Below are 23,759 nucleotides of genomic sequence, written 5' to 3' on the forward strand. Positions count from 1 at the left end.
TCCAGGAGAAGGAAAATAGGCAGGTATTGTTCCTACACCCCTACTCCTTCCTGGGTTATTATGGAGCCTGAGTGGAGGATTGGGGTTTGTCTCCTTGTTTCTCAGGACTTGAGACAGTTTCTTTGTGGTGAGGAATGCCAAACTCAGGTGCAGATATTCAGGATTGGCAGCATGAGCTGGGAACCTGTGGGGGAGGTGTGGCACTGAGCTGAGGCTGTGGCCAACACTGTCACCCCTGTGGGCAGAGGCCTCCCCAGCCCCATGAGTCTGGTGGGATGTTCTGTCCACTTGTCCATCCCTGTAGCACCATCAGCTGTACCCACTCACTGAGCTGTGCTGGCACCTCGTGCTTTACAGTTTGTGATTCTTGGAGAACGACCCATATGTGCTGTAGGCGTGCATTTAAACACTGTGGTTTGACAGGCACCGGATTTGGTATACATTATAAGATACAGGGAGCAGCTTTGGTGTGCACAGGAAGGTATCACCAGGGATTGAGTGATTTTGCAGAGAGTTCAGCAGCTGCAGAAAGTGTTATAGATGAGTAATGTAAAGGTTGGCTCTCATAATTAAAGGGTGAATATTATGTGTATGTATAGTGATGTTATTGGAACATGTCCTCCCATAGTCCTCTTTCCCCTCCCTCTTATAATAGCCTTAGTAGTCAGGACATTTGGAGAGGGCCAGGAGGCATGGCCTAACAACACCTGACCTCCAATCAAGATGTAAGAAAGTCATCTCCATCAATGGACGGCAGAGAAAGAGCTGACTGACAAAACTTTGGGAGGGGCTAAGGGTATAAAAGGCAGAGCATCCATTTTGTAGATGAGCTGATAGCCATGGAGACTCCCAGTACTGAAATTTTTCCTTATCCAGTCTTTTGTTGTATATTTTTGTTAAAGTTTAGTAAACCTTTTAAAATTTTAAAAGTGAGAGTTGTTTCTCACAGAAGGTAAGAGCCCACAAACAGCAGGAGGAGGGGCTGAAGAAGTGGCTGAGTGGGTCCCTGCAGCAATTGGGTAGAAAGGCACCTCAGGTACATGGAAGATGTGAAAGAGGGGACAAGGAAAACATGATATGTGGATTGTTAAGGGTGTCCGGAATCTGCTGTTGTGCTGGGGAACCACACTGGAACCCTTACTGAACCAAGAGGTATGTTTCCTGGCAGACACAGGAACTTCTCAAACTAATTTGAATTTTATGTCAAAGGGGGAACAATTGTTGTAATGTTCTTTTTATAAGTATTATAGGTAATAAAATTATAAAGCCAAATTAATAATTAAAAAATAGGTTTTTATTTTGTGACCGAGATTCTATCTCTGATAGCCACAATCAAAGAGGCAGCGCCAAGACTGGGATTGGCACTGGGTGAACACTCATCTGAACTCTATCGCTTTGCATCCCCTCTGTTCATGAATGTTGTCTCTGTCCAGTTAGTTTTATACAGGTTTTTCCACCTGGGGCAGAGGTTCTCCTATTTTTTCGTTGCTTCACATATTCATGGGGTCTCCTTTTCTCTGTGCTAGGCTGGACAAAGCTGTTTCTGGGAAGCGATGAATGCTGATTGTCTAGTTATCGGAACCTGGTATTGGGACATAGATACTTCTCAAGTATTCATCGCTTAGGTGTCACCTGGATTATCCCAGGAAAGGGCCCATCTCTGCACGGAGCCATGTTTTTTCGTTTGTAAATTAGGTTTTTCTTTCTGCTGCCATCTGTATTTTCACAATCTTTCCCCGGCTTCGGCTTATGGTCTTTTAAAACTTTAAGTATCTTTTCATACAAGCAGAACTTATTTCATGTATATTTTACATAAACATGAATTATTCCATAACATATATTACTTAAGTAAGAAAGATGAGTGGGTGGAATTTGTGTAAAATAACACAGGGATGCCTGTAAGAGTTTGGTGAATGGAAGAGATGGGTTTGAAAAGGATGAGTTTCTGATTATTCCTAGTTGTGATTGTTGTTTGCTAGGAGGGGATTTGAAGACTGGAGTTGGGAATGTGAGTTAGTGTTGTGAGAGGTGATGGGGATTGTAATGAATAAAGTTCCCAGTTCTCCCGGGATCTCCGGGCAGACAGGGCCTTCCTAGTTCCCATGGCAACACTGGAACAGTTGCTAGCTCTAGCTAAGTACCAATAATGAAACGTTAATTAGCTAATTGCTCTTTTTGTTTTCTCTAAACTACCTGGAGGTCACCTACCCACCACCCATGCTGTCATTCTAGGACTAAGATGCAAATAGGAAAACCCATGGAACCATGGGAGCTTGTTTTGGGGTATAAGAACACCCCTAAATGGAGAACTAAACACAGTAGAGGGGGCTGGACAGGTACGGTACACTGGCTGAGGAAGAGGAAAACACATCCCCCATTGACATTTGACCTGGCACCATAACCTAAGGAAGACTAGACTAGAGTGGGCTGTGGAAAGCAGGAACAAAAAGGCAAGATTTTTCTGGTGTTAGCACAAAGAAAGGAGAGGAGATAGCTGCTGCTGGGGATTTCAGCAGCAGACTGCACACCTCCTCACCCTTTGGCTACCTGGAAAAACTACAACAGTGGGGGCAAGCTCCATGTCGAGTCCCGTGCCCAGCTGATCTTTATTAAAAAGAGCTGAACATTAATAAAGGCATAAGCCCTGTTCATTTCAGGCATACTAGTGCTATTGTGATATAGAAAACTGGATATGGAGCATCTCCATGTTACTCTGAGGCAAACTGGACAACTGGTGTCTAAAAAGATATACGCTCTTCCAACAGAAGGAAGGAAGGGGTTGCAGCCTGTATCTAAATTTTGGTTAAATGCAAATCTTTTGGAGCTGTGAAAATCCCCTTATAACACCACTATCCTGTCAGTTATGGTGCAGGACCTGGGAATAGTAGGTGGGACTGTTGAGCCCAGGCACTCCACATCCCAGATCCTTGTACGGCCTTGACCCAGGTTCCCTCCTCACATTGCTAGAAACCTAAAGGGGAATGGGAGGAGGTGGTAGGGGAAGCCACTGTAAAATTGTTCCATTTTCTGACTGCCAGAGAGGTTTGGAGTGTTTGAAGGTGCGTTGGTTTTGCATTGGAGTCACCATGGAAGTGATTTTTAAAAATTTTTTTCTTCTTTTTCTTTTTTTTGAGAGGAGCTGCTGAGCGCTTCCTCTGTGCCCCATAAAACCAGTTGGTAACTCATTTTGAATATTGACACTTTAAACCACTAGAAAGGTGAACACGCCTCTGTGAACACACATATTAAAACCAAAGAAACCCCAGGAAAAGCTCTCTTTTCCTTGTGGCCTTGAACAGGTAACAAGGCCAGCATGGCCCACATCTCGGCCGGGCCAGGCCGGGTGGGCCCTGCCGTGGGGCCGGGCCCCTTTCTGGGGAGCCTGCCGGGCTGGACCCAAGAGGCTGCAGGGCAGGGGGAAGGGAGACCATTGGCTGCTGGGTCCTAGCCTGGATGCTGAGATCCTCGCCTTTCCTGCAGTGTGGCCACCGAAAAAGACCCCGGAGGTAGCCCTGCAGCCCATGCGGAGAGTGACCCCTCAGCTGGAATTGAACACAGCTAAAACCAAAGAACAGCCATGCGGCTGATCCTGACAAAGCACAGCAGCTAAGAAACCTCGACTGTAGAACAGCTCTGAGCAGCAGGGATCACGTGACCATCTGCAGGTCCTGGGTGAGTGACTAACTCTTTCAGTGTGCGGATGAGATCTACACACATCAATCCTCTCTCAAGTGAAAGAAAAGGACCAAATGAAGACACATAGAGGACAATATGGAGACACCCAAGTCAGTAAGGAGTCAAATCCCAGATGGAAGGTGAATGAGGAGATGCTTTAATTTTAGGGTGAAAATCCTTTTGTATGCCATGCTGATGGACTATGATGCACTGAAATATCCCTGTAACTCGTTGAAAATATAGGGGTGGATTGTTCAAACTGTGGATATGAACAAAAGCATCTGTGCTGAAGCAGGCAAAAGTTGAAATAGCTGTGATTCAATGAGAAGTTTGAACAGAGAGAGAAAAGAGTGATGAAGACCCTTTGCCCCCAGGGAAGAAGAAGACCTCTATTCTCAGAGAGTAAGATGATATCAGGAGTAGATGAAGAGAACTTTTGCTTTTGAACAACTCATCCTTAAAACAGTACCCCATAAGTTGACATGGTCCATAAAGGCTGCTGTGGTGAAGCAATACACAGAATGAATAAATACACTCCACAACCTGGTGTGTTTATGAAGTGGGTATGTATGTCAGCGCCCAGCACCAGCCGAGATATCTCTCCAAAAACTTGTGCCCTGAACCTTGGTCTGACCCACATCTTTATACACAAAGGTGTTCCATATACAATATATTACACAACCTTTCATGCATATTCAACCCCTGGCCCCACCTGTCCTTGCTTCTCATGCTAAAGAGGTCCACGTCCTTCTGGGCATGTGTGGTTTGCTGTGGTGGTCGTACGGTCTCAGTGGTCCGGAGGCTGAAGATTGTTGTTTTCCTCATGACTGAACTTCTGAATTTTTTGTTTTTGTGTGTATGCTTTTGGTCCCTCGGTGCTTATCTGAGTACGTCTGTCAGTCTTGATAAGCTTGGAGACAGAGGAGCCCCTTTATCTGTGTTCTTTGCATCTTTGGCTTTCTCCATTGTTGTTCTTTATGCAAGAAGCTTCAGAAACTTGCATTACCGATGCTCTTTGTACCATGGCAAGGTTTCTTAAGTAAAAGGTTGAAATTCAACACATAATTCTACAAGCTAAAATTTAAATGCTTAATTCATTTTGTTAACTCAAGTGAACTCCAAAAATCTCTATTTCAGTGGGAAGGCTGCCAAAGATGGGAGGGGCTTCACAAATGCAGATTCCCGGGTGGCTGTTATTCATGGAAATTGAAACCACAAGAGAATTGTTTCTCATTTAGAAGTCTCCATGGCATGTAAAAAGAGACTCCTCTCCCTGTGTGAACTGAAGAAACACTATTCTAGAAGTGGTAAACTGACTGAAAATTTTAGGTTTTGTCTCTTACATTGTCATTGGGAAGAAAAGGAGGGTGTTCGTAAGGGGCGGAGAAGTGTTCAAAGGTTTTATTCTGATTCTTCTTATTTTTTTAGTTTCTGTTAATAAAGTTTTCTTTCTAACATTTTAAAGGTTTGAGCCTACTTTGCCTTCCTCCTAATCGTATCTCACAGCAGGAAATGAGTAAGCATATTCTGTGGGTGCACTGACATTTGGTCAGCACTGAACCCACCACAAAAGGGAAGGCAGAGGTGATGGAGGGAAAGGCTGAATGTTTTAGAGCATATTTTGACTGAAGGCTTGCAGTGTGCTGGCCCAGAGAGGGTCCAGGGAACCTTGGAGATGCCATGGCCCAGGACTGAAGGGGAGCTGTAATAATTTTTAGAATTTATATGGTATTTTAGGACCTGGATTAAGGATTTTTATTCTGTGGCTTTTAAACCAAAGATAGTCCCAATGTTGTGTGCAAACTTTTTGTATGGATATTAGTGTACATAAGCACTTGGACTCTCTATCCTGTTAATTTTTGTTGTCATGGGGTAGATTTTAATGTATCTGTCCCAAAGTAAACTGTTAGGAAAATGCACAGATGCCAGAGGTTTATGTCCAAAAATGAGACAAAGGAGTCCTTCATTTGAATAAAAGGAGAGAGTCCACTGGGGCACACACCCACAGATCTTTTCTCTCTCAAGATTTTGGAGAACACAGCCTCCTTTTATCACAAACTCCTGGCTGCATGTTGTTCTCTTCCTTTCCCTATTGGCTGAAGAACTAGGAAGGTACAGCCTTCCTAAACTGCCTACCACATATCTCCTCTTGAAGCTGTCATTTTACACCAAAGTTCAGAAGTTCAGACCTTTGTCTATTCAGGAGCCAAACTGTCAGGGCCAAGTAACAAACCTGCTGGCCAAAGTTAGTAGAAACATTAAGACCCATTTCAAAGATGCTAACACCCATACTTTCACCCATCAAATTATTTGTAAAGATATTAGGACACATCTTTCCTCTCAAAACTCACATTTTTAGGTGGTTCAAACTTTTAAAATGGTGACTTTTAAGATGATTCTTAAAGTAATGAGTGTGTCTTTACTAAGAGTCTATGTAAGCCTGCTTGTCGGTAAATCCAGAGACTGATAGGTAAGAAAGGAATGTTACGAGTTTACAAGGAAATGTTGCTCAACCAAGGCCATGTTCCTGAATTTAAAGATGATGAACAAAAGAAAGGGGGGTGGGGGGGTGTAACATGTTAAGGGAGTTCTATAGGAAGCGATTAAAGAAATCTGTACCCCTCAAGTACCACAGTCAATGTGGAAAATAGAGGATGATACAGCCATGAAAATAGGATTAAAAGGAGGCTTCATCCTCCAGTAAGCTTAGAGACCCCAGGGAAATACCCCATGGCCTCTCCCTTTATTCAAATAAAATTACAGGAATCCTCTGTCTCCTTTTTGGATATAAACCTCTGGCGTAGTGAATTTTCCTGCAAAATTCTATTTGGTTTGGTCTTGGGGTTTGTGAAAAACTTGTGTTAAAATTTTAGAAGCGTAATAGTAATGAAAATTAGGGTAATAAGAGTTTGGACAATCAAAGTTAGGACAATGAAAGTCAATAAAAAGCAAAGAATTATGGGCATCCAGGCACTTTTTGCTTTGCCAGAAAAGCACACCTTCCTAACAAAGGATTAACCCATAAAAGCAATAGCCTACTGTGTATTCATATATCTCACACATAAAGTCAAACATTCTTTTCAAACAAAGGGTGTTCCTGCTTAATATCAACTTCTCCCATCATCTTGTAAATGAATTTTCTTGTCTCCTGGAAGTCTGAGCGTTCTGACAAGGAGGCAATAATTCTTTTCTTGAGATCTTGGTGTCTTGTTGCTGTCATCTCTATCCAAATAGGATCATGTGAAAAATTTTATTATCTTTTGTTTCTTGCACTAGTTACAAAAAAATCTTACTTCACATAGTTTCTATTTTGATATTATTCTGCAGCCTAAAAACTATAATTACCACGCTACTTGAAAAAGATTAATACAGTACTACTTAAAAAAGATTGATACAGCACTTGCAAGCATAACACGTATAGTATTCCTTTTAACATTTGCAAAGAGCCAATCATATAATATGCCTTTTTCACAGGGTTAATTTTTCTAAGAGCCAAGTTGGAGATCCTGTTTCCTTTATGTCTTGGTTTAAGACAATTTAAAAGGTGGATGCTGTGAAAAATGCATATTATATGACTGGCTCTTCACAAATATTAAAAGAAATACTATATGTGTTATGTTGGAAAGTTATATTGTATTACTTTCTTTGTATTAATCCTTTTAAAGTACTGTAGTCAATATAGTTTTTAGGTTATAGCATAATATTAAAACAGAAACTATGTGATGTAAGATACTTTTTGTAACTAGTTCAAGGAATGGATAAGATAACCAAGAAACTCTTTGCATACAGATAACAGCAACAAGACATTAAGATATTGTTATAGATAAAAATTGATCAAGACAAATTAAAAATGAAAAAATAAAAATTTTATTTAAGATTGAATTCTCTCTGAGCCAGCCACAAGGAAAAGGACAGCGCTGAGTCCAGGATCAGCACTGGGTGCATCACAGAGCAGATAGCCTGAGCAAAGGTTCCCCCTATGCCCACAGACCACCCTCCTGGTACAAGCAGTTTTTATAGGAAATATTCTGCCTGAGGCTGGGATTTTGGCAATGAGTCTTTTCTTCCTAGTCAAAGTCCCATATATTCATAAAGTCTCTTTTCTCTGTACTAGCGTGGAACAATTTGGGGTCTGGTGGTGATGAATCTTCTTGATGGAGGTACGCGAACACAGCTTTCAGATGTATCAGCCCAGAGTATTTCAGGGATCCCAATCTAGAGCCGTTGTTGGGGTCATCAACGCCTAGACTCCTGTATCACCTCGAGAAATGACCCATCTCCGGGTGAGCCACATGTATTAGGTTGTAATTGAGGTTTTGTCAGAAACCGGTTTTCAAATATGTGGGGGCAGCTCCCAATGCTGGCGTGTGTACTTGTAACAATATCAAATGTTACACATATCATATTATACTGCCTCGAATTACATTTATTACATATAATAACCTCAAGAGAAGAATTATTGCTGCCTTATCGGGACTGTTCAGACTTCTCCAGATTTCTAAGAGCCAAAAAATTTATTTGCAAGATGAAGGTGGGGGGAAGAAATGAAACAGAAGACATCCTTTGCTTGAAAAGAATGTTTGCATCATGTATAAGATATATGAATGTGCAACAGGCTATTACTTTTAAGAGTTAATCCTTCATTTGCTAGGTGTGTTTCTATGGCAGAGTGCCAGACACCCAGATATCCGTAATTCTTTGCTTTTTATTGTCCTTTATTGTCCTAACTATGATTGTCCAAATTCTTATTGCTCTAATTTTTATTACTATTTTTATAACCAGATGCTTTCAAATGGTTTCTTCCCCTTACAGTTTTCATCAATCCCTTTCCACCAATAAGGAGAAACTAATACAAGTAGGCACAAAAAGGGAAAAAATAACAGCCTACTACCAGGCAAAACAGCAATGGGCAAAAATTAACAGTAATAGTCACTAATTACAAAGTTGCTGAAGTCTCAGGGACTCCCAGGAAAAAAGAAACTCAAAATGGCAGAGTGACCCCTTACCCCAGATGGTGGCCCCCACAGTTGACCACATGTATGGAGTCGAAGGGAGAATGGTGGCATCTGTGAGGAACTGCATTGACTTGTTTGTTCATCAAAAGTATGAAATTAGGATAAAAGGGGGGGAAGTCGGGACATGGAATTTGCAGGCTTGACTGGTAACCACAAACAAAGATTGTGAAAGATTTTGCAGGACTGGCTGGAACTGATAACCGCAGTGGAAACCCATTGTTGCTGAAACTGATAACCGCAGTGGAAGGAGACTCACCACCCCCACTTGTAAAACCCATTGTGCTGGAACTGATAACCACAGTGGAAGGAGACCCATCACCCTCACTTATGCAGGATAAAAAGGGACTGAAGAGAAGGAAAGGGGGTCAGCTTTTGGCGGAACACAGTCTCCACAGCTGCACCCAGCGCTGTTTGCTTGCTACGGCTTGCTGTAATTAATAAAATTATTAATTGATCTTAAAAGGATGAATCAAATTATTCACCTCAATTTATAACAAATTCGGTGCCGTGACTCGGATCGGAACACCCGGAGAGGAGGCCTTGCTAAGGAGGCGCCTCACTGCCTTTGCTTTAACAGTGGCATTACGGGGACACTCCTCCCCGGACTCCGACCGACGAACCTGAAATCCGATAGCAAGCAAGGAACTGCCGGTGACCCCCTTAATCTTTGTGCACGAAGCCCCAGGCGAAGACACCGGATGGTGTAAGTATTTTCCAAAGGACCTGGTGTCCGGAGGAGGCCTGTTCTGGGAGAATGGGACCGCCTGGTCGGGGGTGGGGATCCTGGAGTGTGACGAGTGTGGTGTATGAGAGGGGGGCCGGCAGCTCGGACTCCCCAAGCAAGTGCGGACCTCATAGTAGTGCGGTTCCCATATCCGGCGACGGACTGGGCCACGAATTGAGGGAAGCAAGTGTGTGTGTGTTAGAAGGCACTCCAGAAGATGGGTCAGAGGAAAAGCAAGCCTGCTGAACCCATGGGTGGGGGAATCCCTGTAAAACTTCCCCATATTTCAGAGGATAGTCCATTAGGCTTAATGATTAAATATTGGAATTACTTTCCTTCTAGGAAGGGAAAAGATAAAGTAAAAATGGCTCATTACTGCATGGAAGTTTGGGGGGGGAAACAAATAAGAGGGGATCAGTTATATTGGCCAGTATTTGGGTCTTCTGAGGATTGGATCTGTCAGGCCTTAAATTCTACGTTAATTCAAAAGAACCCTTTAATCTAGAAGAAAGTGAATATGCAGCCCTCTGGATAAGAGGAGAGAAAAGGGCAAAATTATTTGCTCTCAATACCGAGAAGAAGAAAAAGAGGACAAAAGAAATTGAATTACCTCCAGGCATTCCCCCTCCATACATACCACCACCACCCCCACCTCTTCCATTGCCACCTCCACCACCACAACTTTTAGACCCCCCCTCCCGGAACCTTTGCTAATAGACCACCCGGGTCCCTCGGCACCCACCCAAGAATTATCGGAGGATGAGGGACCAGAAGGTGAAAGGTTGGAGGAAAATATCCCTGAGGGTTCTCGGCGAGTAACCTGAAGCCAGACCCGACAAAAGGGAAAGCAAGAATTGGGTATATTTCCCCTTAGAGAGCATGGAATGGGAATGGTGCCTAACCCGAATGCTGCGCAACCAGGACAGCCTGCCCAGATTCTGGGAATAGGATATATATCAGTTCCATTAAACTCAGGGGATGTTAGGGAATTTAAAAAGGAAATGGGACATTTGTTAGAAGATCCTTTAGGGGTGGCAAAGCGGTTGGATCAATTTTTGGGACCTAATATTTATACTTGGGAGGAGATGCAATCCATGTTAGGGATTTTGTTTTCTGCAGAAGAAAGAAGAATGATTAGAGAAATGGGCATGAGAATCTGGGATGATGAACATCAACAGGGACCATTAGCAGATATTAAATGGCCCCTACATAATCCCCAGTGGAATCAAGACCCGTTACACGGTACCCATATGGGCAATTTGCGAAATATAATAATACAGGAAATAAGGAAGGCTGTCCCTCGTGGACAGAATGTACAAAAGGCATTCAAGGAACAACAAAAGAAGGATGAAGATCCAACTGAGTGGTTGGAGAGGCTGAGAAAAGCCTTTAAGTTATATTCAGGGGTGGACCCTAACACTCCTGAAGGAGAGACATTGTTGAAAGTTCATTTTGTAGTAAATTTGTGGGTGGATATTCAAAAGAAGTTGGAAAAGTTAGAAGAGTGGCAAGCAAGGGGGCTGGATGAGTTACTGCGGGAGGCCCAGAAGGTTTATGTTAGGAGGGAGGATGAGAACTACAAGAAGCAGTCTAAGATTATGTTAGCAGCTGTAAGGGAAGGACAGAGGCAATCTCCCCAGAGAAGGGGTGGTGGTCACCCAGGAGGTTTGAGGGGAGCTGGTCAACAGGTGCATGAAGGAAGACAAGGTGGAGGAGATAGGATTGTTTGTTTTTACTGTGGGAAAAAGGGACATATGAAACGGGAATGCCGACAAAGGATGGCTGATGAAAAGCAGTTTAAGGAAGATTAGGGGTGTCAGGGGCTCTATCTGCTGGGGACAAGAGAAAGAACAGAGCCCCTGGTAAAATTAAAAATAGGTCCCCAGCAGCAAGAATATGAGTTCCTTGTGGACTCAGGGGCAAAAAGATCGACCCTCCAGACCCTTCCCCTAGGGTGTAAGATTTCATCTGAAATAATACAGGTGATTGGAGGCAAAGGGGAACCCTTTGGAGTACCTATAATCAAGGATGTACTCTTAGAAAGTAACTCCAAATTAGGAATTGGGTCGTTTTTATTAGTACCAGAAGCAGATTATAATTTACTGGGAAGGGATTTGATGATTGAATTGGGGATAGGGATAGAGATTAGTGAGGGGGAACTGACAGTAAAATTGTGTCCTCTCCAGGCTGAGGATGAGAAAAAGATTAATCCAGAGGTGTAGTATACCCCTGATAGTGTAAGAAAATTGAATACTGAACCCTTTGAAGTAACTATTAGGAACCCAGAGATACCTGTCAGAATTAGGCAATATCCTATATCTAAGGAGGGGAGGCAAGGACTGAAACCAGAAATAGAAAGGCTTTTAGAAAAGGGACTTTTAGAACCATGTATGTCCCCTTTTAATACCCCCATTTTACCAGTAAAGAAACCCAATGGTAGTTATAGGTTAGTACATGATTTACGGGAAATTAACAAAAGAACCGTTGAAAGGTTCCCCGTGGTAGCTAACCCACATACCCTTTCAAGTCAACTTGGCCCAGAAAACCAGTGGTATAGTGTAATAGATCTCAAAGATGCCTTCTGGGCTTGTCCCCTTAAGGAAACTTCTAGAGATTATTTTGCTTTTGAATGGGAGGATCCAGATACACATAGAAAACAACAATTGAGGTGGACAGTCCTTCCCCAGGGATTTACAGAATCCCCAAATCTGTTTGGACAAGCTTTAGAACAAGTACTGGAAGGTTATTCTTTAGGGGAAGGGATGGTGTTACTACAATATGTGGATGATTTATAAATTGCAGGGAAAGAGGAAAAAAAAGTAAGGGAAGAAAGTATAAAACTCCTAAATTATTTAAGCCTTAAGGGACTTAAAGTCTCTAAGTCAAAATTACAGTTTGTAGAAGTAAAGGTCAAATATCTCGGGCACTGGTTAACAAGGGGAACCAAGAAATTGGACACTGATAGACTCCAAGGAATACTTTCCCTACAGGCCCCACAGAACAAAAGACAAGTCCGACAGTTACTGTGACTCTTCGGGTATTGCCGACAATGGATCGAAAATTTTAGTGGAAAAGTCAAATTTTTATATGAAAAATTAACTAATGATGGGTTATTGAAATGGAGCACCAATTATGAAGATCAATTAGAAGCATTAAAAACTGAACTAGTCAATGCTCCAGTCCTTAGCATTCCAGATTTGAAGAGATCATTTTACTTATTTATTTGTGCAAATGAGGGAGTAGCATATAGTGTATTAGCTCAGGATTTGGCTGGGAAAAAGAAACCAGTAGCATACCTCTCCAAACTCCTGGATCCCGTTAGCTGGGGGTGGCCCACATGCTTACAGGCTATAGTGGCTGCTGCTCTCCTGGTAGAGGAAGCTGGGAAGATAACCTTTGGAAGTGAGCTAAAAGTCTTATCTCCCCATAACATTCATGGAGTTTTGCAACAGAAGGCTGATAAATGGATAATGGATGACAGACTTCTAAGGTATGAAGGCATCCTAGTCTCTTCTCCTAAGTTAAGTATAGAAACAATGAGCCTGCAAAACCCGGCCCAGTTTTTATATGGAGAACCAATTACAGAACTAACACATGATTGCCTTCAACAAATAGAAGAACAAACAAAAATAAGGCTGGATCTTGAGGAAAAAGAGCTAGAGGAAGGGACTCGATTATATGTAGATGGGTCCTCTCGAGTTCTGGAAGGGAAAAGGAAATCCAGGTATGCTATAATAGATGGGAAAACATTTTAGACAGCAGAATCGGGTCCCCTTAGCCCCAGCTGGTCAGCCCAAGCATGCGAATTATATGCGGTGCTTAGGGCTCTAAAATTATTGGAAGGAAAAAGTGGGACTATTTTCACAGATTCTAAATATGCCTATGGAGTAGTTCATACTTTTGGAAAAATCTGGGAAGAAAAGGGACTTATTAACTCACAGGGAAAGGGGCTGGTACATAAAGAATTGATTCGGCAGGTATTACAAGCTTTGAGAGGGCCAGAGAAAATAGCCATTGTCCATGTAAAAGGACATCAAGCAGGGATTAGAAATTCGATACGAGGAAACAATTTGGCAGACCAGGAAGCGAAACGAGTGGCCCTGATGAATTTAAAGCCATGGACAGAGCTTGTCACAAGGAGAGAGGATTGCTCCACTTGTGGAGCTGACTTAGAAGATCCACCGTGTTAGGTTTGCTGGAAATACTATGGAATAGACTCAATAAAATGTGCCTGTGATACCCCTCGAAAGAAACATTGCTGGTTTCATGGACCTATTGATTACATACTAGCCTTCACTGTGCAAGAAAAGGAGAAATTAGGCCAGATGGGGATAAGAGAAAAAGAGGAAGGCAAATGGGTATTGCCCAACGGGCGGGAAGTACTCCCAAAAGAGATGGCAATGAGGGTCCTACAAGCAATCCATGAGAAAACCCACTGGGGTACACAAGCCTTGGTTGATCAATTTGCTATAAAATATATGTGTATAGGAGTCTATAACCTTGCAAAACAGGTAACTTAACAGTGTTTAACTTGTCAAAAAGTGAATAAACAACAACTGAGAGAAAGACCAATGGGCGGCAGGGAGCTAGCACAAAGACCCTTCTCACACATACAAGTAGATTTTACAGAATTACCAAAAGTGGAGAGATATAAATATTTATTGGTACTAGTAGACCATTTGACCCATTACGTGGAAGCCTATCCTACTGCCCGAGCCACCTCAAATACCGTAGTAAAAGTATTACTAGAACAAATTATTCCCCAATATGGATTAATTGAATATTTAGACTCAGATAGGAGACCTCATTTCACTTCTAAAATCGCAAAAGATGTTTTAACGGCCTTAGGAACCCAGTGGAAATATCACACTCCTTGGCATCCACAGAGCTCGGAGAGAGTGGAAAGGATGAACGGGGAAATAAAAAAACAACTGATGAAACTGATGTTAGAAACCAAGATATCATGGGTAAAATGTTTGCCTCTAGCTTTATTAAATATTCGAACTCAACCCCGAACTGATGTAGGAATCTCCCCATTTGAAATGCTATTTAGAATGCCTTATGATATGGAAGCCCCTACAGACCATCCATGCTTGAAGAATTCCCAGATTAAGCATTATATTATACAAATTATGAGCTGAAGGCAGGAATTGAGAGAAAAAGGGATGTTGACACAGAGGCCACCTTTAGACATTACAATACATAAAATCAAACCAGGGGACAATGTGCTTATTAAATCCTAGAAAGAAAATTCTTTAACCCCACGTTGGCAAGGCCCCTTTGTTGTTCTGCTTACTACAGGAACTGCGATACGGACAGCCGAGAAGGGGTGGACGCATGCCAGTCGAGTTAAAGGTCCGATCACCACAGATGACCAGTGGAAAGTGACCAGCCTGCCTGGGGAATTGAAGGTTACCATTAAGAAAAACCGATGAACTCTGTGTGTACCATTCAAGTTAATCACAAAGGGGAACAAAAGGGATATGATTACCTGCTTGTTAGTGATTATTTGATAATTTGTAATAAGGTAGATTGTGATTGTTATCCTTTTGTGTGCTTTGCATGTAGTTTGCTAAGAACGGTAGTAGGTCCATTGCCAGAAGGGGAGGCCGCCAACTGGGGTCTGTACAAAATGCTATAAGGCTGAACGAAAGTTAACCAAAATTGTGTTAAAATTAGGGGAATTGGAAAATCAGTGGGTTCGTTTCGAGTCTGAGGATTGGTGGAAAATATACACAAAAAGAGTGCATCCAAGAAACTTTTGTTTCCATACAAACGAACCCACTCCATTTGTTGCCCAAATTATAAAAAGGTGTTGTCGGAGAGAACTAAAAGGGGTCCCGTGCGACCCACCCCTGATCAAAGATAAAAATTGGGAACAGTACAAAGTTAGGCAGGAGCAGGGGAAGGGACGCCCAGGTGAGTACCACTGCTGCCGAGAAGATGGTTCACCTCGCGGCTCAAAGCACCCGGGTTGGCGAGCGAGGCAGAGGGGAAAAAGCCAGGTCCCCCCCCCAATAGAATAATGCTAAAATGCTCCAACTATTGCCAACTGAGTACTAGGTTCCCCTGGATGACCCGTCTGATTGCCTCTGAAACACGAAAAAGGCAACAAACCCAAAAAGGGAAAACAGGATATTATGCCATAAAAACAAGGTCAGGACCCCACCCTTATTGGCAGATTATAAGTATTTTAATGCTTTGTATCATACATAAAGGGGAGGGTTCCTCGGCTCTGCACCAGCCCTTTAAGTGGACGCTAACCGGAATAGATGGCAGGGTAATTCGGAGTCAGATAACATTCGGACCCCCTATTTTTACCCCACAGTTATGTAAACTAGCCCCTGTAGAGCCCTGTTTTAATACCACAAGATTTTACATGTGTCCAGCATCGAACCCAGGAAAGGGGTATTACAATTACCCTGGAGAATATTTCTGTGGGTACTGAGGGTGTGAAACAATAGCCTCAGACTGGCAAGCAGCAGGAAATAAATTTCTTAAAGTATCATGGAGACCATATGGGTGTACACCTCCACAAAAGGATTCTAGTGGCGTCTTCTTAGGTGAGTAGAAAGGGAGTTGCCAATTTGTGCATTTAAACATAACTGAGCCCACAGACCCAGGATGGATAGTGGGAAGATCATGGAGATTTCAGTATTGGGAACCTGAAAAAGACAGAGGGAGCGTATTTACCATAAAGAAAGGGCCTGTACCAGCAGACACACAGGCAGTGGGCCCTAATCCTGTAATAGTTGGGGATTTAACAGCTAGGAACCTGATAACAGATAACCAAACTTCAACTCCTACAACACCGCCAAGTGGGGATTCCCAGTTTAACACTCTCTGGAAATTAATGGAGTGAGTATATAAAGTCTTAAATGCTACTCAGCCAGAATTAACAGAACACTGTTGGCTCTGCTTTAATGTTAGGCCTCCATTTTACGAAGCTGTAGGGATATCTGAAAAGGCGAGACGTCTTAATGGTAACAATCCCCCGCAATGTAATTGGAAAGATTCCCGAGGTAAAGGAATGACTTTGGCTTCAACAACGGGGAGGGGACGATGTATTGGCAGAGTACCCACACACCTGGAATATTTATGTGAGACTGTTACTAAAGCTAAACGGGAAGATACTCCAGCTAAATGGCTAGTTCCCGCTAAAAACACCAAGTGGATCTGCTCAAAAGGAGGATTCACCCCCTGTATTTCCTTAGAAATATTTGACGAAACCTCTGACTATTGTATACAGGTGGCTGTGATTCCCAAAATTATCTATCACCCCAACGAATATATGTATAATGTACAAAACATCCCAGAACACCACATACAAAAACTACAACCTTTGACCGCACTTACAGTGGCAGTTTTAATACTTGCAGGGGGAGCAGGTGTCGGTACGGGAGTAGCCTCCCTAGTAAAACAAACAAAGGAGTTTAATTCCCTGAGGATTGCTGTAGACGAAGATTTAAAACGTATAGAACAATCAATATCAGCATTAGAAAAGTCAGTAAAGTCCTTATCAGAAATAGTTCTGCAGAATAGAAGAGGACTAGATCTGCTATTCTTACAACAGGGAGGACTGTGTGCGGCTCTCCGGAAAGAATGTTATATGTATGCAGATCACACTGGAGTGGAACGAGACACTATAACAAAACTAAAAGCAGGACTTGAGAAAAGGAAAAGGGAAAGGGAGGCCCAGCAGAGCTGGTATGAGACCTAGTTTAATCACTCTCCTTGATTAACTACCTTGCTATCTACAATTGCGGGTCCTTTAATATTATTAGTGTTAGGATTAACATTTGGCCCATGTATATTCAACAAGGTAATTAAAATAGTAAAAAGAAGATTGGAAGCAGCACACCTGATGCTAATCAAAGCCAAATATGAAACTCTCCCTAGAGATCCTGAAGTAGAAGAGACTTTAATTCTAGCCCACCAAGAAATAAAATGATTTGATGAACAAAATGATAAAATATGGAATGGGGGACTGTGAGGAACTGCATTGACTTGTTTGTTCATCAAAAGTATGAAATTAGGATAAAAGGGGGGGAAGTCGGGACATGGAATTTGCAGGCTTGACTGGTAACCACAAAGATTGTGAAAGATTTTGCAGGACTGGCTGGAACTGATAACCGCAGTGGAAACCCATTGTTGCTGAAACTGATAACCGCAGTGGAAGGAGACTCACCACCCCCACTTGTAAAACCCATTGTGCTGGAACTGATAACCACAGTGGAAGGAGACTCATCACCCTCACTTATGCAGGATAAAAAGGGACTGAAGAGAAGGAAAGGGGGTCAGCTTTTGGCGGAACACAGTCTCCGCAGCTGCACCCAGCGCTGTTTGCTTGCTACAGCTTGCTGTAATTAATAAAATTATTAATTGATCTTAAAAGGCTGAATCAAATTATTCGCCTCAATTTATAACAGCATCCATCTCTCTTATCGCTCCAGCAGTGGCAGCTCCGTTGGCGAAGGTGGCTGGCACTCTCTGGCGGCTGATACTCAAGGCCTAGAACTCGTGGAGAGATTCTTCCTCTCGGTAGAAGACAGCAAGGCATGGCAAGGCAGCCGGGCCCGGGCGGCTCCATGCCTGCCCGTGTCGGCCAGGCGCCGCTGGAGGCTGCGGCGGGCTGCACAGAGCGGGGCTGCTCCACTCAATGCCTGGCTGGGACTGCAGGCAGCTGTTTCAAAATTTACTTTGCAACACTTTTTGATTGGGAAACAGAGCTTCTTGAGTTGCTACTGTTGTGAGTACTGACAAGCAGCAAAAAAAACCCAAGGAGCAAACCACGAGGCCAGAGACAGCTCCTTCTGCGCGCTCCAACTTTAAATAGGCGCTGCCGAGCCCCAGCCCCCGTTCCGGCCCGCAGGCTCTTAAAGACGCAGTAATGATTTTTTTGGCACAGGTCGATACTATAACAATAACATTCGGGGTTACTCAGGACACTCTACATGAAGACATTGCTTCTTGTTTGTGTTTGCTTTTACTCCATTTATGGTAACTACAGGTACACACTGTAGTAAGTATTTATTATTAAAAATAACTGTAGGAAGTATTTATTATTAAAAATAAGGCTATAGTTTGTTCCCATCCCAGAAGAGTTGGATTGTCAGTGTTCTAGTATTTCTGTATTTTGGGGAGGCAGGTAAGGTGTTCAATTGCTTAATGTTCTCTGCCTCTACAGCAGCTATGCCAAAAGTCCTCCTGAGTCCCTTTGGGTCTTTGTAATAGCTGTTCTGGAGAAAGTTCATGCTCCTATCCCTCTCAGCCCCCCAAATTACTAGGCTAGCCCAGATATACAAGGCCTTGAGGGAAGGCACATCAGGAGATGGGCAAAGATTCAAAAGAGGCTCCAATTCCCCCAATGTGGTTGCAGTTTCTTTATTCCATGAGATAAGGGGGAAAAGAGAGTGAACAGGAAGGGCCATGGCCTTATCTAGGATCTGGACAGGGAGGGCTTTCTGGCTCTCTGCCAACCCCATCAGAGAAGGAAGGAAGGGACCACACTTATCCAATTCCAACCACAGGGGTCCCGGGAAAAAGACGCAAAGCATATCCTGAGCGCACTGTAACAGAAAGTCTATGCCCAGAATACATGGGGCTTCTGGGCTGGTCACAATGGATGTTTCTGCTACTCCTTCCCAGTCAGGCTCACCTCAGCTTCCACCACTATCAATACTGCAATCCTCCCATCACCCTGGCAATGGAAACAGATTCTGCCCCTACGTGTCCCAATGGCATTAGGGTACACTGAGCACCAGTGTCAGCTAAGGTGCCATATTTCTGTGGCTCTGATATGCCAGGCCACTGGATCCACACCATCCAGAAGATCTGGTTTGCCTCTGCCTCCTCCTGGCTAGAGGCAGGGCCTCTCTAGCCCTGGTTATTATTTCTTTCCTGGGCATACATCCCTCCCAAAGAGTACCTCCAATACTTCCACTTCTCTCAGCTGCTGGATCTCTTCTTCAATGGATCCCTTCCAGTGCATTCTGTGGTGGTGCTCCTGCATTCTCTCCCTGTGCACAAATCTCTCTCTGACACTCATTAAAAGCCACTCTCAGAGGGAAAGGGACCCTGGCTCCCTTACAAAAATCTGATTTATACCTGAATCCTGGGTCAAGAGTCCCAAATTCTCATCACCATCCAGCTGCACGCCTGTACCCATAAGGTCCCAGACCCGAAGCAGCCAGGTTGTATACGCCTCATGTCGCCATCATACAACGTCATTGTGCAGATTATGGAGACTTTTCTACATCAGGGACTTGGTGATGATCACAACCTCTGGCTCCTCTGTGGGTTGTGAGGGCACTCCATTCTTATCCAATCTGGGTGCTCTGATTTAATCTTAGACCTCCTTATTTCTACAGGGGCAACTGCTGCTGGCTGTGACTGCCTTTGTGGTTCAGCTGGAACCTGGACAGTTGTAACATCTGTGGGTTCCACTGCTGCACTATTAGACTCCCTCTTTGAAGCAGGGGGAGGGCTTCTCACCAGCTGGGGAAATGTACTCCTTCAGCATCTGGCCTGTCTTCTTCACCAGAACCCCCACCAAATCTGGATGGTTCATTTCTGAGGTGGACTGTGGGGCAGGCTCAGGCTCCAGGGTAACAGCATCCCTACTCTCTGGTGTAGGTGTCAGGGTGGTTATCCAGGTTAATCTTCCCTTATTCTTGAATGCTAAATAGAACAGGCCTATCAGCAACACCAACAATTGTATGATATCATTAGCATTTTGAGTGGATCTGAACCCTTCAAAAACTGGTGGGGCAGACCCAAAGAGATGGTTAAAGGGTTGGGAGAAAATTTCCCCTGGTGTCATTTCCTCACAGTAGGTACCATTGTTAAAATAACCCCCAAAGCATACAGTTAGTGTGTGGTACCTCTGAATCCATGTACCTGCCTTCCAGAGGAAGTTAAAGATCTATTAATTCCTCACCTTATTAACCCATAAAACAACCTGAATAACAGCCACAGTACCCTTAGTTATAGGACCCATGTTTAGATAAGGGTCTGCAAATGGGAGAAGTATAGCCACGACCACATGCCATCCAAGCCAGGGTAAGCTAGTGTTCTGGTTTGAAAACAAAACCAGTGAGAGACTCTAAGTCAGAAATATAATTTACTGGGAAAAGGGAAAAGAGACAAAATACATGCAATAATATAAAAGGAAGACCACCGACAAAGTCAGAATAAAACCTGACACCCCTTTGGCCAGCATGCTGGTAGCAGTCCAAATTGGAGTGGCTGCATGTCGTGGTTTGACACGGAAAGAGAATTTTTCCCGGAAGGAAGAGGTCAATATGGATATTGACCAATTGAAGGTGGACACGCCTCTGAGAACACAGAGGGGTTAAAAGCAGAATGGCGAGGCGAACTCGCTCTTTTTGGTTCTGGTCAGCATGCAGTGCAAACTCTCCCCTACCCAGCCACGAGCTGGGTGGGGGAGGGGAAGCCCCATGGCCTGACAAAGGTAGGCCCAAGGGTGGTGGAAGGACTGGAACCGGGCTGGCCCCTGCAGATGGAAAGGTGGAAGAAATCTGGGATGTCTCCATTCCCCCCCCCCAGAGTTTCTCTCCCGAGAGGGAGAGAGAAAGAGACAGCGGCAGTTCTGTCAGCAATTCCACCAGGAGGAAGGAGGAGTGGGGTGGGGGGGGAGGAACTGCAAGGTGCCCAGTGTGTGGGAGTTGCTGGATGTCTGGGCATTGAGCCATCCCTGGGAGTTCGGACTTTTAACCCTTCCTTGAGAAATGAAAGCTTTGTGAATTTTCCTTTCCCCTCCTCGGTTTGAAAGAGAGGAAGAGGGACACCTTGGACCCTGGGATGTTAGAAGGAGGAATTCTAGATGGGAGAGGGACAAGGAGTGGTTTTTGGCTGGACTTTTCCATGTTAGCCACAACCTGAACCAATCTTCTCCTCCAAGAGAGACTGTGTTTTGGGAGGGTGCCAGTGAGTCAAGAGACCTGCTTCAGCTGGGAAAAAGACAAAAATGGAGTGAACAGAGAAAAGGTTAGGGGGTTTGTGGTGGTGCCCCCTGTCCTGGAAAGGAAAGAGAAGAGAAGAAGATCTCTGTTCTTGAGCCCTCGGCCCCAGGGGAAATGGAAAATGGCGGGGACTGTGGTCCCAAACAATGAAAAACTGAACTGTTGTTTTCTCCCCTCTTGGCAGGGCATCCTTGAAAGGAAAAATCCTAAAAGCAGTCTGTCCATCCATTCATTGGTGGTGAGAGCACTGTGCATGGAAAGGAGAGGGGTCACCATGGCAAACTTTTCTCCGGGCGGTGCCATGTGTGACATGGAAACACAGGATGTGGAGCTGTGTTTTCTTGAGGGGTCTGTGGCACAGGAGAGACTCTGTTCCCTCGAAGGCCTGAGTATCGATTGTCTGGAGGGTGGAAACCTGATTGGGGTCCAGATTGTGTCTCACTGTGGTTTGTTGGAGTTGGGTGGTGGGGGGAGGAATGCTTCGCAAAGTTTTCATTTGATCTTTGTATGGTTTTTTTCCCTTCTTTAGTTTTCTCTTTTCTTTTGTAGTAGTAGCTTAATAAAGTTTTTTTCTGTTATTAAGCTTGGGCCTGCTTTGCTCTGTTCTAGATTCCACTTCACAGCATTCAAGGGAGGGATCACATTTTCATGGGGGCACTGGCATTGTGCCAGTGTCAAACCATGACACTGCAGTCCTCTTGTAGTGGCAGATGTGGCTTCTGTTTGAGCAGTGGTCTTGTAGAAAAGGTGTAGTTAGTGTAGTGGAAAACTGTGTGTGCGGCTTTCGGGGGTCACTTGTGGCTGTCCCCCATCCCTCCCCGGCCCCCCGGGACTCTCCGGCTAGCTGTCCCCTCCAGGGACCGGGGTTTGCTGCGGTCCCACTGCACTGGGCTTACCAGGCAGTGGCTGGGTTAGCACAGTCTTGAGCACCGGTGCGCCTCGGTTGCCGCAAGGGATCGAGATAAAGAGACAAAGAGAGGCCAATGGTATGCTGTCCAAAGAGATTGTATTGCCTGAATGGTTGCAGGGACCAAAGACCCTGGGCTACTGCCCAGATACAATTTTTATACAGCAAAATTAAGAGATAAGGTCTAAACAATGGAGACACTGTCCAGCTTAGGCACATCAGAATCATCACAGGGGTCGGGTCCAATAGGAACTGCTCAGGGGTGGGGAGAAGGGGGTTTACAGAGGAATGCTGAAGCGAAACTTTCCTGAAACAATGGGGCATACAGAAATGTATCTTTTCCTCAGTTTTCCATTCCCAAGGCCTTTCTAAAACCCTTCCTCCACACTACCATGCCAGCATGATAGCAACATCTCCCTCTTCTTTACTTAATAAGATGAACGGTGCCTTGGGAGAAGGTAAAACTGTGGCTCTTAAACTGCAGTGTCATTCTGCTTGTCGTCTTCCCACCAATCGCCTTCTGTGACAGCAGCAGCGATGAAAACAGGCGCGGAAGCCTTTGGCTTTGAGGTGATGACCTTGGAGATGATTCGCTCAAGAATCCCGAATGCTAACAGAACTAAAAACAGTGCAACTAGAAAGTAAAAGATGTCTTTTAAAAGAGACACTGCCCACCCAGAAAGATCCCAGTCTTTGAACAGATCTTTAAACCAATCCTCATTTTCCTTCTTCATACTCCCAATGAGGCTTCTCATTTCCTGAATGGATGAGTGGATACTCTGACCTTTAGATGACAGATCAAAACAACACAATCCATTAAACTCTTTACATCCATGACAATGTGTCAACAGCAGGAAATCAATAGCTGCCCGATTTTGGAGGGTAGCCTTTCTGGTTATTTCCTCGTCCTCTAGGAGGTCACTCAGGGCTGCTGATGTTAAATTTGCCTGCTTCGTCACCCAGCATTCTAGATTGCCTAATTCACTCAATGCTTTGGCTGCTGCAACCCATGGTAAAAACACAGAGATGGCAACTCTTTTGGATTTTGCCCAATGGAAAATTTCTGCATCACAATGTTCATCAAATTGACTTGTACTCTGCTTAGTAATTTTTTTCTCACCTTTTGCTGACCAATTCCCAATTGGAATTTGGGTCATGCTGGGGGAAGCAAGGGTCAGATGCCCAGAAGTGCATGGACCTCCAATAAGACGAGAGGGGATTCCTGGGTATGGTCTGTCCCCACATTCCCTTGTCCAGCTTGCAGGGATGGAAATCAGTGGTGGATGTAAACCTTCGCTTATAGATAGCTGCGCACCATTGACCCGCCCTGAATTCTACCTTGTACTGTTTGACTTGCTCATATAGTTTCACTTCTTTGGTTGGGGAATAATCAAATCGAATGCAATATTCAGCTTTTGCAGAGCCTAGGAGTTCTAATTCCCGGGGCTCTCCCT

The 23,759-nt window shown here is 44.0% G+C and overlaps 1 long non-coding RNA gene across 1 annotated transcript; it reads left to right on the forward strand.

The window, feature by feature from the left end:
* The first annotated feature begins 9,051 nt into the window (after nucleotides 1-9,051).
* LOC146765075 (uncharacterized) lies at nucleotides 9,052-17,803 on the forward strand. The gene is made up of 3 exons (XR_014950310.1): nucleotides 9,052-9,393; nucleotides 14,716-14,854; nucleotides 17,519-17,803. It is a non-coding gene; the product is annotated as an uncharacterized LOC146765075 (long non-coding RNA).
* Nucleotides 17,804-23,759: the final 5,956 nt, after the last annotated feature.

The sequence above is a fragment of the Lonchura striata genome, chromosome 28 (genome assembly GCF_050655825.1).
Source record: "Lonchura striata isolate lonStrDom1 chromosome 28, ASM5065582v1, whole genome shotgun sequence".
NCBI classification, from domain to species: domain Eukaryota; kingdom Metazoa; phylum Chordata; class Aves; order Passeriformes; family Estrildidae; genus Lonchura; species Lonchura striata.